Raw genomic sequence first — 18,374 nt, 5'->3', positions numbered from 1 at the left:
CTTAAGAACACACATTTTCTGTAACGTCTATACAAACAACACTAGAGACAGCATTGAAAATATACAATGCTGGAAGGTGAAGGGCTACTATAGAATATTAAAGACTGTACACTAAATATATATTAATTTCAGGCTATCACATGCAGCAAATGGCAGGCGTGCACATTGTCAAGAAAGTGGTATAGCTGTTTCATGCACATTGCTTCGAATGCTGCAGCATTTGTACCAAAACTCAAGTTTTGTCATTCAAATAGAAATATCCATCCAGTATAACCAGTAAATTATAGACGTGAAGGACAGCAACCATCTCTAATCAATTTAAAATATACTTAGTAATTCCCATATAAACTTACTTTACGCATGGCTCCCTAATGTTCAGATTTACGAGACTTCATCTAATAAGTACTACTCATCAGGAGCTTAACACCTTTTTTTTTTAAAGTAAGCCTTAAAACGTAAATATAAAACAACAACAGTATGTTCAAAATGGCAAAAAAATATATATATACCAAACGAACCATCAACTGTCGTCTAAGGGAAAATGCTGTTGTATAGATTTGGGAGACCAATCAGTCAATAAAAACTTTTAATACACTCAGTTCAATAAACTAGTAAACAACACAGCAAAAGGTAAAGGTCAAACTCTTTTGTCCTTAACCTTAGGACTTCCTCAGAACCATTACCTAAAACCATTAATTCTCATTTAAATAGTTAATAAGGTCATGTGATTCACATTTAAAATATTAAACAAACATCACAATTACTAAAAAATAAACATTAATTCACAATACCCTTTCCCAAATCTTAATACAAGTAATATTATTCATAAAAATTCCTTAGAATTTAAAATATTAGTGACTCATGTCTTGAGCTTTAAACTTTAAAACTGATATAATTGTAGTACAATCATTAATACATAGGGGGACTGTGGCGTTAGTTCTAAATTGCCAAATAACTCCTTTGTCTCCAGCTTATTTTCCCAATAACCCCCTGTAATATCCTTTTCAACACTTCCAGTATCCCAAACCTAAATCTATTACATTTAGAACTATTTTGTAAATGTCTAGATAAAGCATTATAGCCGCTACCCTGCTGAATTGCGTAAATGTGTTTGTAAATATGTTTAAGAAAATTTCTTTCAGTTTTCCCCACATAAAAAAAACATTCTTGACAAATTGCGATGAATACTACCCCTTTCATTCCACAATTACCTGTTGTTAACCTAATCTTCAAAGGTGGTTGTCCTATAGTCACCCACTGACCTTGTAAAATGTATTTACAGTACTTGCAAGCCCCACACGTGTGTGTCCCTCTCTCCCTTAAAGTATTGTTAGATAGTGGATGTTCTAAAAGGTATTTTAAATTATAAGTAGTTTTGCCTGACAGGCAATAAGGACAGGTGAGAAAGGTCATATTGTTGTTGAGGAGTGCTTTTTCTGTGCCACAATTTCCTCTCCCCATACATGTACCCATACCACTCATGGCTAGACATGCAATAGAACAGGCTGGCTTATTATTCTACCTCCACAGCGACATAATCAATGTTCCTAATTCGCTAAGGACAATGCCCCTGCACATCCCTATCCCCAACTAGGAATAACCACAAGGCATGTGTGAGTAAAGGTTACCAACCTTTGATAACAGCTTCTTTAAAAACTTTAATTTCTGGATCTTCTTCAGTACATTTCTGAAATGCTTTACGTTTACATTCTGTCATGGGTAAAAGCTGCATAATTCATTTAACTTCTTATTCATCTGTTGGTAAATTTTCTTTTGCTTTTTAGCTAGAAATGACTGAGCATATATGATACATGCATTTGACCTCCTGGCATAGAAATCTCTCATTCTATGTAACCTGGGTGATGCCTTGTGTAGTGATTCCTTGAATATACTCTGTAACATTTTATGATCACTCTGTTCTTGCACTTCTTTTCTATAAATACATTGATGAAACATCTCATAGCTATACACTGTTGCTAACAGCACTTTTTATTTCTATTTGAGCTTATCTTTTCTGATAATACATGCTCTATAACTGTATGTAACTTGTTTGCCTTCTTGATAAATCAGTGCAGCACTTCTGTGTTGATTTCTGTCAGCTTGTAATGTAGCAGATTTATTCACACCAAAATATTTTAGTAACTTTGCTGTGGTCTTTTGTTGGATAAGCAGTTCAAAACTGTTTTCATGCTCTTCACTTCAGCACTAGGGTATATCTTTTCCATAAGTAGTCCTAATGGCACTTTTATTTTAGACATTTGAAATAAACTATGAAAGGTATTGAACCTTGTCCAGAAATTACATAATTGTGTGTTTATCTTATGGTGGAAGTAACCTTACTTCCATACCACTGTTCTACAGTTCTGGTATTACACAGTTTTATTCAGCTTGAAGTTATACTTTCTGAATGTATACAGTAACTGAAACAGCCCTTTCTCATGCTCTTCTCTGACCACACTAAAAAAAAACAGAATTATCAGTAATGTCAACAATACATTCAAGTCTTTAAGTCTTCGGCATAAGACCTCTATGACACTTTACATGATGAAAAAAACAATCTTCCTATACATGTATAAATATTTAAATTCAAAAACTACTTATGCCAACAAACATTCTGTCACTCATGGTGGCAAAATGTTTATAAAAAAAAAAAAACGAAAAAAAACCAGAAAGACTCCAAAGCACCCCCCCCCCCCCCGGATTCAGGAACAGTTCATGCAAAAACAGTCTATTCTTGCATGGACTGCTCTGTGTAAGAATACAGCAGCAGCGCGCCCTACATATTAATGAGGGCATGCTGCTGTATTCCTACACCTACACAATACATGCACGAGTGCAGGGGGTGTGTATAAGTGCTGCACGGACACTTAAACACACTCCCTACACTCAAACAAGGAGGAAGCATAATATTGGAGCCTGGCTCTAATATTATGCTTTATTTCAGTGTCCATGGACACTGAATTGTAAAAGTGAGCATGTCAGTGTCCGCGGACACTGAAATAAGAAAAAAACAATGCAAGCACACAAGCACGAGTAAGTTGCCCACCCAGTAAATCACTGTCCCCAGAATGGCCAGATCCCTGCCCCACATTCCTGCAACCTGCAGAAAAATATATGTTGTAAATTAAATATGTTATTATATATTTTTTTCGAAAGAAAAAAGAGTTTAAGCAAAGCGCAGCAAGTTTGCATGCTGTCGCGCTTTGCTCAGCCCACCCTAAATGCTGTATGAGAGTCAAATAGAATTATGAAGGAGAAATTTTTGTTGTTGATGTACCACAGTGGTAAAGCTCTAGTTTAGTATGCACAATATCTATGGTTCGAATCCCAGCTATAGCCAATATCTTTTATATGTAGAAGCACTTGTAAATTAATTTTTATGAATTGGAATAATATTTGTGAGTCATATGATTCACATATGGTAGTGTATGGCAGGGAAAATGCTATATGTAAATGTAAAAAAAAAAATTTATTTTTGATTTTTTTTAAATACTTGTTTGCGGCCAGCTAAGCCTACTGCAGCTCTGCTAAAAGCTGATGTAAGCAGAAGTAAGCATTGCTTAACATTGCACAAAGCCATGCAAACCCACTTACAACTGCCCTAATCACTCTATGTCATCCACAGAGTGTTCTACCTAGCAACAAAATAACTGGCCTGCTAGGACCCCTTACATTATAGTCAGACAGCATAATACTAGGCCATCTTGGATTTGGGAATTCAATGGTTTTATTCACATATATTCTTCAGTACAGAAACATTCTGTACAATAAAAGTCAGGTTTTTATATGTACAAATGCACACTATATATGTATGGAGATGCATACATATATATATATATATATATATATATATATATATATAAATATATATATATATATATATATATATATAAATATAAATATATATATATATATATATATATAAATATAAATATATATATATATATATATATATATAAATATAAATATATATATATATATATATATATATATAATATATATATATATATATACAGAGAAATATATCAATAATATAAATACAGATATGCATATTAAATATATACATATCTACATATAAATAATGATATATGATGTAAAAAACAGTTAAATATAAATACATATAGAGATATATACATATATAGATATGCAGATATATAAAAAAAGTATATATATATATATATATATATATATATATATATATATATATATATATATATGTGTGTGTGTGTGTGTGTGTGTATGCTCATAACAATTAGTGGACTCATACATCAGAACCATACCTGTAACACTCATACTGCAACCCATCTGGCAAAAGGCTTTCCAAATAGGGGTACAATGGCTGAAAAAATGGGGAATCATTTTAATCATTGCACTGAAAATTCTACATTGTTGCCAGAGTGACAGGGTTGCTTTCAGCATACATATTCGGAAGGATCTTACCATGCAAAATGAAATGCGATGTCACCAGTTACTGTCAGACAATCTCACATCATCACAGTGACTGACCAGAGAAATGATATAATGAATCTGTGGAACACACCACAGATATGACCAATAAACCTGGACAGTCTGAAACAATCTTGCCAGTTGAGAGGTAGGCTCAGAACCCCTTACTGCAACCAATCTACACCAAGCATGACAAAGTGGGGGGGGGGGGCATGAAAATAGGGACAGATCTGAAATACTGGAGTAGATAAGCTGGCACAGTTGCTGCAGTAACACCCTCAAGTTTGTCCTAACATATAACTATTGGAATAGCACAAGTCTAACACTAAATTACTTCACAGCACTTAGTGACTGAAATCCACAGATCATCCCACTGATGTGTCAGAAATACACAACCCTTGTGGGGGCCAGGCAACAATACACCCAATAAATATTTGGACATAACATCACATTATGGAAACCACAGCCAACTCCTAAGCATGTTACCAAGCATTGCCACAGTACAGGCAGGCTGACACCACAGTAACCAAAATCCAGTATGGGGAATTACACTTTCATTTGCAAATATACCAGGCACTACAGGGATGTAATAGCACTGCAAAACAGACACCATTGTGAAAGTGCAGAACCACAACCAATCCCAACATAATCACAGTGACATACTGTGAAAACAAGTGAACAGTACAGTATAAGGACCTTCTGGACAGAAATATCCCAACATGTTTGCCACTCACACACTACCCCTACATATACTGGCCCAAGTCACACTGTAGTATGTTGGCTGACTGTGGTATGGGACAAGTCTCTGTCTGGCCCTACAAGCATGTACAGCTGAGAGACCACCACAGACTTAAGCAGCATGTACAGGCAGACAGAAAAGGAGACATAAGACATACATGTACCACTTTCCCTACAGAGGCCACATAACACTGAAACACTACACTGCTACACAATCCTGACAGTCTGTCAACAATTGGCATACATACACAGATATTTTAACTGGTTAGAGTCCCACACAATGTTCATGCTTTGTCATCATATATCAGGCCTCTTACACATATGTCTGGCAGTCTGATACATCAATAGGATGGTATCAGGAATTAAGTCACTAAAGAATGAAATATCCCACCTATCACCACGTTACTACATGACATCTGAACAAAGTCTGACATACTTGAGGGACAGAGGCCCACAAACACGGGCATATATGCAATATTGCTGCCTTAAACTGACACAGTTGCTGGTGTAACAGGGTTTTTTGAAACAGATATTGTCTGAGGGATATGAAGTCAGAAACTCAAATGGATGATAGAAGTTACTGACTGCAATCCCACAGTATGGTACTGATTTTACAAATGGAAGACATGTTTGACAAACACACCGAACATGAGAGTCCAACACCTGACCATGCTGCAGATTGGCCTACTGTTGAAAGTTATGTCAACCACATAACACTGCCAGACTTTAAAATCACACAAAAAAGCCATGTCCACGGAACCCTGTTACACTAGCATCCATACAACTGTATAACAGCAATGCTTACATTCTGCCCTATGTGTGGAACATTCTCCCACCAGTTTGTTGGCCTGTCTCCACAGTGTACGATGTAACTGGTATTTCAAGGGAACCTCTCTGATGCTGTTGTTCACACACCTACATGACGCCCTCCTCACAGGCAAGGAAAAGAGGCAACACCCACAAGATGTACTCAGTTATAGGAGTGTGTTGTTATGCCATTGGCTATAGGACTAACACCATAACTGTTCTGCATGCAATTAGCAAGTGGGGGACATCAAATGGTGCACAGTCTAACAGCTGCTCTTGAGCATTACCTACAAAAGGCAAAATGCTGCCTATGTAAAATAGATGTCTCAGTTACATCCAAGAGAGAGAGAGAGAGAGAAAAAGAAAACAAAAAATAAATAAATAAACCAACCAACACATCTGAAGACTGCACCAGCAGGACACAGACATTTGGAAAAAAAAAGGCATATCAAACATGTAAGCCTGTAATGTAATGCAGTAGGGGGTATGTACTAATGGGAAAATAGGAAGTTCAACAAATATGTCTCAGCGACACTTGCTGTCCTGATATCTTGCTGAATAGTACCTATGGCCATATCAACTGGGTCTGTATGCAGTGACATAGATCACAGCTCAGGGGCCTGAGTCACCCTAGGAAAGGATGGCTCACATATGCCAACTACAGGAGTGTATGTTAACAATGCTGACTGTAACAGTGCTAGGTCAGATACTGGAATGTTGTAGATATCCATATGTTCATTGTGAGTACAGCTTTTATATAGCTGCGTGTCTCAGAAATGTGAGTGACCTATGCAGGGTATTTACATATTGCAATAGTGTTGCAGATATTTTTGTTGAAAGTCATGTGATATACTGAGCTTGTACCATTCAGATCTGCAGTGTTATGCACATTAGCCATAGGTGTGCCTCCTATTTGCAGTCATTTACTTTTACAGTTATGTTGTGTCTGTCAACTAATTGGCAACCTATGCAAACTGACATTACAACATCTCCCTCCCTTTCCTTTGGCTGTTCCTGTTAGGGGTCTCCACAGTGCATCATCTGTCCCCATTTCCTACTTTCCTCTGCATCTTGCTCTATCACAACAGCCACCTGCATGTCCTCTGTCACCACATCCATACACGCTATTGTAGGCATTCCTCTTCACCTCTTACCTGCCAGTGTCATCCTTACCATCCTATTCCCAATATAGACAGCATCCCTCCTCCCCACACATCCAAAACAACATTATCTCAGTACTCTCTGGCTTTTTCTCCAAAATGTCCAACCTGGAGAGATCCTGTAACATACATATCCGTAATCCTGTCCACTCTTGTGACACCCACTGCAAATCTTACCATGTGTAGGTGTGCCACGTCCAGCTGTAAGTCCTGCCTTTTTGTCAGTGCCACTGTCTGCAACCCATATTTATTTATTTTATTTATTTTACATTTGTTGACCGGGATAGTCTGACTGGGTATATGTCCATTTTCAGCGGAGGCCCAGTGAGAAAAGCTCCAACATTAAAACATCACATTGAAAATTAGCATGAATAATAAAAACAATTCTGTCAGACATGGCTGAATCTTATATGGTTACAAACAATCAGATAGAAGCAGCTAGGAATTATTTACACAACCTTTTCATATAATATAGTATAGGAGGAGTTAGTCTGAATTCTGGCAGGGGCAAAGCCAGTGTGTCATGAAATACTTTTTGAGATTTTTCTTAAATTGGTTTAGTGATGTTTCAAGTGTTAAATCAGCTGGAAGTGAATTCCAGATTTTGCCTACCGAGTTAGAAAACAAGGAGTCACCAGCTGAGTTGTTAGCTTTCATTGTTTGAGTTAGTAGTTTGTTAGAAGATCGCAGGGGCTGAGTACTCCTGTAGGGATAGATGATGTTTTTAAGTGCAGGGGTGTTATCAGGTTGGTTGAGAATTTTGTGAGCTACTACAAGCTGATTGTACTGAAGTGAGCTAGTCAAGTCTAGCCATCCTAGTGGTTTAAGGTTTTTGGCAGTGGTGAGTTCTATAACTAGAGCCAGTGGCAAATTTAGAAATGTGATAATAACAGCTTGAGAATTTGCAGATTTCAGATTTGTTTAAGTTAGTAAAAATGGAGGCGGCATAGAAAAGGGTGGAGAGAAGATGAGTGTGGGCAATGGCAGTCCTTGCTAGTGGGGTAAGGAAAGGTTTATTTTTATATAGGGAGCCCAGTTTTTTATTAATGGTTTTAATGGTTTGATTGATATGCACATCAAATTTAAGGTTATTATCAATAGTTACCCCTAAGAGTTTAGTATGGTCATCTGGGGAAATAACAGTTCCATTATTAGAGGAAATCATAAAGGAAAGTGGTGTCGACCTGTGAGTGAGGGAGGAAAAGTAGTAGTTTGTTTTTTTAGGGTTCAAGAGCAAACACTGGCATGAAAGCTAGTTCTCAACTGTGTTAAATGTTTTCTGGGATAGCGTATGCAGGTCAGGTGGGGTAGAGGCTGAGCAGATCAACATGGAATCATCTGGTATTGTATGCATGTAGCCTCTGGAATGGCAGAGTAAAGGTCGTTAATAGAGACTGAAAAGAGAAGAGGTCCTAAGATAGAGCCCTGGGAACTCCAATGGTGAGGGGTAGTAGAGTAGATAAATTTCCCTCCCATAGGACAGCCTGTTGTCTGCCATTCATGCAAATGGATTTTAAATTGACAATGAGTAGTTGGTGGTTGACCATATCAAAGGCTTTGGATAGGTCAAGGAATAAGGCTGAGGATAGTTTATTCTTAGGTACTATGGTGTGGCCTAAAGCCATGCTGAGAGCTAACCAGCAGATTGTTATGTATGAGATAGTACAAAAGTTATTTATGAATACATTTCTCCATTATTTTGGCCAGTGGTGATAGCATGGCAATGGGTCTATAATTTGATAGTTCTGTGGAATTCCCACCTTTGTGGAGTGGTATGACATGGGAAGTTTTCCAAATGGAGGGAATGGAGGTTTCAGATATGGTTCTATTGATCAAGATTGAGACTGGATAAGCTATGGCATCTGCTGCTTTTTGTAGGTACTCTGCAGGTAGAAGATCTGCAGATAGGGTGGTCGGTTTTAGTTTTTTAAGCAGGGAACGAATAAGTGAGATAGGAACCAGTTGTAGACTTAAGGCGAGATTGGTAGTGGATGAGGTTATGAAAGAATTAGTGCTTGTGGGTGTTAGCTGGCCAGCAAGGGTCTGAACAATCTCAGTAAAAAAGCTGTTAAAGGTGTTGGCAATCTATTCTGGAGATTTACAGGTAGTAGTGGAAGGGGTGGGAGTGGTAGATTGTCCTGGATGGAGGAGTTTATTTATACCTGCCCATAACTTTTGAGGTTTATTTTGATGTCTTTGTTGAAGATTATAATAGTATTTTTTTGTCTAGCAAAATGGATTTTTTTGTGCTATTATGGAGCTGCCTATATTGCAGATGGTCTTGAGGGGCTTTGGTGCCATGCCACGTGGCCCATACTTTATTTCTAAGTTTGATCTTTGCTTTGGTATCCTATGTAAGCCATGGTGCAGTTTTTGTTTTAGTTCTAATGGTATGTGTGAGGGCATGTGTGTCAAGTATAGCAAGAAATTTAGTATTAAAGAAAACTACTGCTTCATCAAGCAGTAGCTGTTTTAGGATTGACCAGTTACATGCTTTTAGTTCATTTTGGAAGTTGGTGAGATTGACATTCTTATTGTTTCTAATTGTTTTGTGAGTGGGCTGGTGGGGATCATCAGTTTTATGTCTGATGATATAGGTTAGAGCGTGATCACTGAGATCATCAGGGAGAGTCCCACCTTTATACATGGCTGACTATTGATAACTATCCAGTCTAAGATTCTTTCTTTTTTATTGGGTTTACTGATCCTAGTGGGGGGGGGTATAATGTGTACACATATGACACAGCTGGTCCCACTACTGTGTTGTACACCTTCCCTCTCACTCTTAATGTCATGTGGAGCATTTCTTCCCGGGCCTCCGCTGAAAACAGGCTCTGTGGAACCTAGTCGGACATTCCCGGTCAGCAAATGTTAAATAAATAAAAAATAAATAAATAATGGTACTCTTGTGTCACTATCATTGCTGATACTCTTTTCCAACCTACCCAGCCACCTATACTATCATCTTCACCTCTCCCCCACACTTGTCATTACTCTGCAGTGTTGATTCCGAGTGTTACAACTCATGCACCTTCCCAAACTGCACTCCCTACATACTCACCATTCCTCTAACCTCCCTGTCATACTCCTGCTGACCATCATCACTCCCCTCTGTAGAGGATATCTCCACCTCTCCAGTGTTTCCTCATCCTGTTCCCTACTGTCAGTACAGATCACAATGCCATCTGCAAACATCACATTAAACTGTGACTTCTGTCTGATGTCTGTCAACCTGTCCATCAGCACTCCAAGTCAGAAAGGGCTCAGAGCTGAACCATTATGTAATCCAACCTGCACCGTAAACACACATGTCACTCCCATGGAAGACCCCAATGCTGTCACACTACCCTTGTACATCTTCTGTAGCACTCTTACAGATTCCTTCACCACTCCTGACTTCTTCATACAACACCACAGCTCCTCTCTAGGTACCCTGTCATATTAAGTCCACAATAAGAAAACGCAACTCCATCTGATCTACTCTGTACTTCTCCATCAACACTCTCAGAGCAAAGATTGCATCTGTACTGCTCTTTCCTGGCATTTAACCACACTGCTTCTTAACATAGCTTCCAGTACTCTATCCCAGACCTTAATGGTGTGAGTGATCAATGTCATCCGTCCACATACACATGCACTATAGGTACAAAGTTCTGCAGACAGCTTCAGGGCAAACATCACAACAGTGGCTCACCATCACTGTAGGTGGATATGCACACCACACACACCCCCTACAATCATCAGGGAGTAGGTGCATACTACCTAATAGAAGTCAAGAAAGGCAACTCCACATTGGACCTGAGAAAATACCTGTCTGCATCCTACATAAACACAGTCATATGCTACCAGCTCCATTACACACTGTATGGAAGCAAAGCTGGAGCACCATTGACATCCCATATGCAAGGAACAAGGACACTGTCACCCTTCTACAGAAACTTGGATGGTGAATCTTGGTTTATGCAATGTACTGGCCCTCATTGGGGGGAACATGACACATCAGGAGCAGGACAGCAATGCAGGTTCATACTGTGCTGCTACACAACAGGGGTATGATATAGTTGGAAGTGGTGGATGCTGATACTCAATATTGATGTGCTGGTTCTGTGTATAACTCTGTCAAAATGTCTGAGGTCCTGTGATGTGTTTCCATGTTTATGTCTTTCAGGTAGCATGGCAAGGCTCCTACACTATACAGTGGAGGAGACTGCTGCATTAGTGGAGGCTGTAATTGAACATCACAGCATCCTGCTTTCAAGGAGCCGCCAACATCTGTGGGAGCAGACTGCTCTGTGGGATGACGTTGTCCACAGAGTGAACAACATAGAGCACCATGGCCACACATAGATCAGGTCAGGCATCATGCTTCTGACCTGATCTGTCGTGCCCAGAAAAGGGCTGCTGCCATGGCCAGAGACCGTTCAGCTACAGGTGGGGGTGGTCAGCAACACAGCCCCCACTCACAGCTACTGAGGAGCTCCTTGCCAACCTCGGGGTAGCCCCCACATGACCAGCAGCACAACATGTGGTACTCATGGAAGTTGGTGGCACCCAGGAAACTGGCAAGAAGTATCCAGGTAAGGCCACAGTGTACATCAATGTACTAATTTATCAGTCATACTGTCTTCTATAGACTATCTACATGCATATGTCAGTAAAACAATATTTTTGGTGGGGTTAACTGCATTGTATCACAATGGACATCACAAGGGCGTATTAGCAGGAGATGTGATATATCTGTAGCATACCTCCCAACCTGCAATTGCAAGAAATCCGGAGAAAGACTGACAAAATGGGGGGAGGAAGGGCCAAATCTAGGGACATATTTATAACAAGTGTTATATACTGCATCTAAATGTTGTACACACACCAATGAGAATGATGGCCATTTGTGAGGTACAAACATGGCAGCACTATCACACATTTACTCACTTGTAAGATAAACAACTCTGTTATGGGAACAAGCCTGACACATAAATGTAGAAGATACGACATGTATATGTGTACACAGTCTGAAAATAATACTGTGTTGCAGCAAATGTAGATATTAGTACAGATGTACATGTTGTTGGGTACACACCTGCTATCAACTACTGACACTCTGACATTAATGGCAAATATTGCTCTGCTGTCCTACCAGGATTATCCTACATGTAATGTGTTGCCTGCTACACCAACAGGCATACTTTGCATACAGCTTGCAAAGCAGCAAAGGGATTTCCTTTGTGCAAGGTGTCAGGGTAGAATAGGGTACAAACACATTCCCACAGCAGTGCATATACCATACAACACAGTGCAGACACTCATCAAATGGAGGTGGACATATGGGCCAACAGTGATATTGCATAGGACTGGACAGCCCTCCAAATGTGTGGGAAAGACAGGACCCACAGTGTCACAGAGGGTGACAGGGGTCCTACTGAAACACTACAGGAGTTGCAGGAATCAGTGGCATGCATGTACCAGTTGTGTACTACATGTGAGTACAATCTCACATATTCTCCACATGTCTGGCCTATGGTGTAGGCTTGGAAGATGGAAGGCATCTCACAAACTGAAAAACAGCCAGGTCTGGCTGATGTCTCAGGTAAATACTGCAGGTCCCCCATTACCATGTGAGGAGATGTGTTATGGTCTAATGACACATAGGTTGCACGTTTTGTCCACTATACAAACAGTTTTGTTGGGCAGAAGAATGACAATGGGAATCAGCAGGGGAATGCCATCCCCATGCTGAAGCATGTTGATGGTAGTGTTCTGCTTTGTGGTTGCTGTTCATGAGCTGGATGTGTGCCTGTGGGAAAGGTAGAGGGGATTAGGAACAGTTCAACATACCAGTAATTTTTGATACTCAATCATCATGTTTCCTCTAGCAAGGTGTGGATGGAGAGCACTTCATTTCCACACAACACTGACCCATACCATACATCATCATCCATAAAAGAATGTCCTCCACAGTGGACAATCAAACTTTTGGAGTGGCCCAGCCACAGTGTACACATACATACATTATAGGATCTGTGTGGTGCCCTGAAGAGGCATTTGCAGATGTCATTCTGTTGCACTCCAACAGAGTCTGACACCTTCTGCAAGGGCAAGTGTACACATATTGCAAAGTGCAGATGTGCCATGCTCAGACACACCTTCCCAAGCACACTGACTGCTGTTCGGAAGTGAGAATGTGCTGTAACATCGTATTATCCTAAGGGTGTGTACAGTCATGCAATCAGCCTACTGTACATATTGCAACTCCAACATGTCCCCCTACCCAATGTGTGTGTTCTGCAATTGGATTGTACAGATCATAGGTCACAGTAAAGTTGGGTAATGTTTATCACAGAATTTCTGTGAACTTGTTATATATGGGAAATAGCTGGCATGTACACATAGTTAGATACACATAATATCCACTGTAAGCTTCAGAAGTTGTAAGTGTACAGAGTTATGTTGTGACATATATGTACTTCAGATTTGGATGTGCGAGACTCTACATATGTCATTACATAGTGACAGCAAAACCCATATCAACAGAGTAAGGTGACAGACAACTGCAGGATTTATGAAAGACAGAGCAGACATCTGGCCCACACATGTATAATTTCAATGACACTCTGCACAGTTGGGAGGTATGTCCTGTAAGAGTTGGCACTGGACACACACTGACTGCCTCATAGCCAGGGTACACCTTTATATGTATGTTTACCAAGTGTGTATGCATGTAACAGTGTGTGATGAACACTGTTGTTAGACAGCGTGACCTGTCATACATACCCTTTGTCACAGACAGGTAGCCATCAGACATGTCACCTCAGTGTAGTGTAGTAGCACAGGCAGGCCCATACATGTGGAACAGGTTTTGGAGGACTGTCAGTAGGTCCTTCACAGGTGAACAGCAATTATGCATACATGTCTGCAGTGTGTGCTACTACAATACCCATCACCTGCTAACAATACTCACATATCACAGAGGTGTACAGAAATTTTAACAGGAAGTGTAAAGGGCTGCACTGCATGCTGTTGACAGCATGTCCAGGATATGTAGTGGTCTGACTGTGTTGTGAATGTCAGCATTTGCCTAGTGTGAGGTCTATGTTATGCGTATACGCCACCTCACCTGTATGTGTGTGTGCGAGAGCGTGTGTGTGTTTGTGTGTGTGTGTGTGTGTGTGTGTGTGTGTGTGTGTGTGTGTGTGTGTGCGCACGTGTGTGTGTGTGTGTGTGTGTGTGTGTGTGTGTGTGTGTGTGTGCGCGCGCGCACACGTGCATCTGTGTGCATGTGTATCAAGAAATGCTATAGTGCAGGTATTATGTTACATATGTTGTTCTTTTCCACACAGGTCATCATGGTGGTCGCAGTCCCTCCCACTTAGTATCTGATGACAGTGTGTCCACAGACTTTGCCAAAGATGATGCTGATATACAGGCACAGGTGGTGTTGTCAGGGGCTGAATCTGTGCCATCGGTTGGCATCCTTCACTCATACACACTGTCACCACACACAGTCATAATGCCCAGACATTTCTTGTCTCCAGCTCCCACAGATGATGGACAGTTGTCAGGTGGTGGCATGGAACAGGCTAGTGTGGAGACTATGGCAGGTGTGAGTGTACACACTGGCCATAGCCAGAGTACTGGCAAGGTCCCACACAGGCGGATGGACAGGGGTGCTCACAGGAGCACTGCTGCTCATCAAGCCACTGTTGTAAGTGCCACAGCAGGTGTCAGCAGGCAGATGTTCCGGGCTGTGATGGATGCACAGGCATGTAGTAAATGCAACACCAGACAGTTACTCAGGGTGTTGGATGCAGGTATTCCTGGTTTATGTAGTGACATCTGTGACCTTGCTGAGGCCACACACCAACAAACTAAGGTCATGGATAGATGGTGGGGTGAGACCTTGTCAATCCTTGATCGTGTCACATCTGTGCTAGAGCATGTGGTGGAAGATGGGCATTGGCCACATGGACGTAGGTCAGCAGCAACATCAGCTGAGAGGCTACAGGGCCTTGGACCTTCACACTCCTGTAGTCGCAGTGACACCAGCACCACTGAAGGGGGTTTGCTGTCCACAGCACACCGCAGCAGGCCATGGAGACATGGTCCTGGCCGGCCCCACAGGGGATGCAGATCCAGCAGACATCAGTCATCATCAGGGAACAGTACCGCATCTGGCCTTGGGCCTGGTGGTGCCAGTGAGACCCCTGATAAGGCCCAGTTCACATGTCCATGGCCAGAGATGATGAACTGGTCACCCTGCCTTGTACGATCCACAGCTGTCCAACATACCGCTGTGTAGGGCAGCAACATGGTGTGACTGCATGCATACATACCCACACACAAATCTGTATCACAGGCAAGTCATCTCCAGACACACACAGCACCTCTACACAGCCACTGTATAAAATAGCAGTACAAGCACACACACATGGATGTCAACAGTATGGACTAGCCAAGGCCTCTGGTACACCCACACCACACCATGTGCATATGATGATACCTGTGCCACATCCGAGTCATCCATACCATCAATGTAGGGACAGGCTAATATGGGTCTGATGCACAGGGTGAATATCTTACATTGTAGATATGCATTATTGTTTAAAGTGGTGTCTGCTTGCACTTGTTATGGGCACACACAGAGGTGCATGTACCTTATTAGCCGTGATGCATTATTGCTGTTAGTACCAGTGCCTGAATGTAGTCTGACATGCTGTATTCTGTTTGTGTTCCAGGTGTCTGTGTGTCTGCAGGCTGTGACCATGCAGACAATACCAATGTGGAGTGTGGCAGAGTGGACACACACTGACTGTTTCATAGCCAGGGTACACCTTTATATGTATGTTTACCAGGTGTGTATGCATGTAACAGTGTGTGATGAACACTGTTGTTAGACAGTGTGACCTGTCATACATACCCTTTGTCACAGACAGGTAGCCATCAGACATGTCACCTCAGTGTAGTGTAGTAGCACAGGCAGGGCCATACATGTGGAACAGGTTTTGGAGGACTGCCAGTAGGTCCTTCACCAGCTTGGCCATGTTATTTACTACAACAGATGCACATGTGAGCACCTGTTGTCCCTGCCATTTCATTCAAATACACTCAAGCCTGATGCGGTTGATGAGAGCATGCATGGTACTGTGTATGACAGGTTTGTGGTATGTATCTGCAGTTCACAGGGTGGAAGAGGTAGAGAAACTGGGATATCCTTAGCATACACACAGTAAAGACTGACACAGGGGATGTGCATACAGTAAAACAAACACAGTTGCCAATGGACAAATTCTTACACCAAGACATCCACTTTAATGTAGTATACTGCTACATACATATGACATGGTCCACATACATGAAATGCATGGGACATAACCCAGTACCTGTTACAACACTTAATGTTGTGACAGCCTTTATGGATAGTGACATAACCCACCATGAATAGTGGCTGCGGTTATGTATTGCTCCTACAAGCCTGGACAAGTGACAGGGTTACACACATCATATCACCATGAGGTTTCCATCATGTATGATACTTGATGCTAGCATGTGTGTGGGTTCAGTAACTGTGACCTACTTGCCATCTATATGACATGCATGGCCATTGTTGGGGGACACAGACCACATATGGGTTGTGAACTACCAAATACTGTGTAGACATCTGTACAGATGACTGCAATGGCCTGTGCAATGGTGTAACATGGTGCATGGGAGGGAAATGCTAGCAAGCCCCCCTGCACCCCCCATCCCCCTACTTAAATATACCAACTCTGAGAATGCACTTCAGTGCAGAAAGGGGAAATTTCCCATTCTGCACATGAAAAGCCATTGACATTCACCTTTGACCTTTCTGATGTTCGATCATATGATGTCGACCATCTATGATTCGAACATCGGAACGGTCGTTCATCTAATATAGACCCAGGTTGGTAAGTCATTATGACATTAGTAAGGTATGGGCACTGAGGCCCTTGTCACCCACACAAATGAGGGTGCAAGCCATGTTAGAACATGTCAGCACACAGCGACACTGTCCAACGGAGACACAGAGGGATTAGAGGAATTTAGTGTGTGTTCCCTATGCACATGTACAGGCAGCACATCAGTAGGGGTATTCAGGCAATTGTGTTCTCATGGCACAGGTTATCAGGTTGATTGTGACAGCCCTTGCAATGCGTACTGTACTGTTCTTTCCCTGCAGACATATATGTTACTGCTTTTGTATGGGGGGGGACACCTCTGAACTGTACACATTTGCAGAGACTGTGCTGATATTTGCTTAACATTTTGTTGCCATTTCCCATAATATCATGCTCTGTGTTGTAGACTACAGGCATATCAGTACAGAGAATGGGATCAGACTGTGTTGGCATACATGTGAGTTTCAGACTTCTTGCCCTTCTGAGCCTTACTGTGACTGCAGAACCTGCTGTGCTATCACTGTATAAATCTGTATGGGTGTGTGTCATTATTGTGGCCATTTTGTTTGGTTTTCTACAGCTAAGTAACTGGTTGGGTCCGTGCGGGATTAGTATGGGACCCCCACAGTACCACCCATGCCCGTGACCTCTGCCTCCCCAGTTACCTGCCCCCCCCCATATATACTGCTGTAGTATTACTCGCCGTGGGTACTACTGCATAGTGTGGTGATGGCAGTGTTGGCCACACACTTCCTGGTGTCCTATATAGTTGTCATTTGTATGCTGCTATCCCAGTAGCCTACCCCAGTCCCTTGCATGCATGCTGCAATACCATAGGTATGGTAGGAGAGCATAGTAATCCATGCAGTTATTGTTAAGAAAACACATTTACCTTGTGCCTGCAGCAGAGGTGAGAACGGTGCTTGAGGGCTGCATATGTTGGATGCACACAGTACACAAGGTGGGTAACAGGCTGTGTGGTATGTGGTGTGTGTGGCATCCATTTTACTGTGTGTGGTAGTTGGAGAGAGGTGTCAGTCCCTGGGCCCTTACAGTGTCAGTGTGTGTGCTATGTGTTGTCTCTTTGCCAAGGCCTGGGCATACTGGGTGTGCCTCCTTCTGCCTACAAGTGCAGGCTCAGGGGTTCTTCCTCCAAGTCCCACTATGCCTGTGGAGCCAGTGTAAGCAATGCTTACTATCAGTTGACCCTCCCCTGGCCATTAACACGCTTATCAGTCACACCTTCCTGCTGAGCTAAGCTTAGCTCCACACCTCCAGTTTGCACGGAGCTCCAATGTACTTACAGGAA

Source organism: Protopterus annectens, chromosome 2.part0 (assembly GCF_019279795.1).
Source record: "Protopterus annectens isolate FY-2018-M chromosome 2.part0, PAN1.0, whole genome shotgun sequence".
Taxonomy (NCBI): Eukaryota; Metazoa; Chordata; order Ceratodontiformes; family Protopteridae; genus Protopterus; species Protopterus annectens.
Note: the sequence above shows the minus strand (reverse complement) of the source record.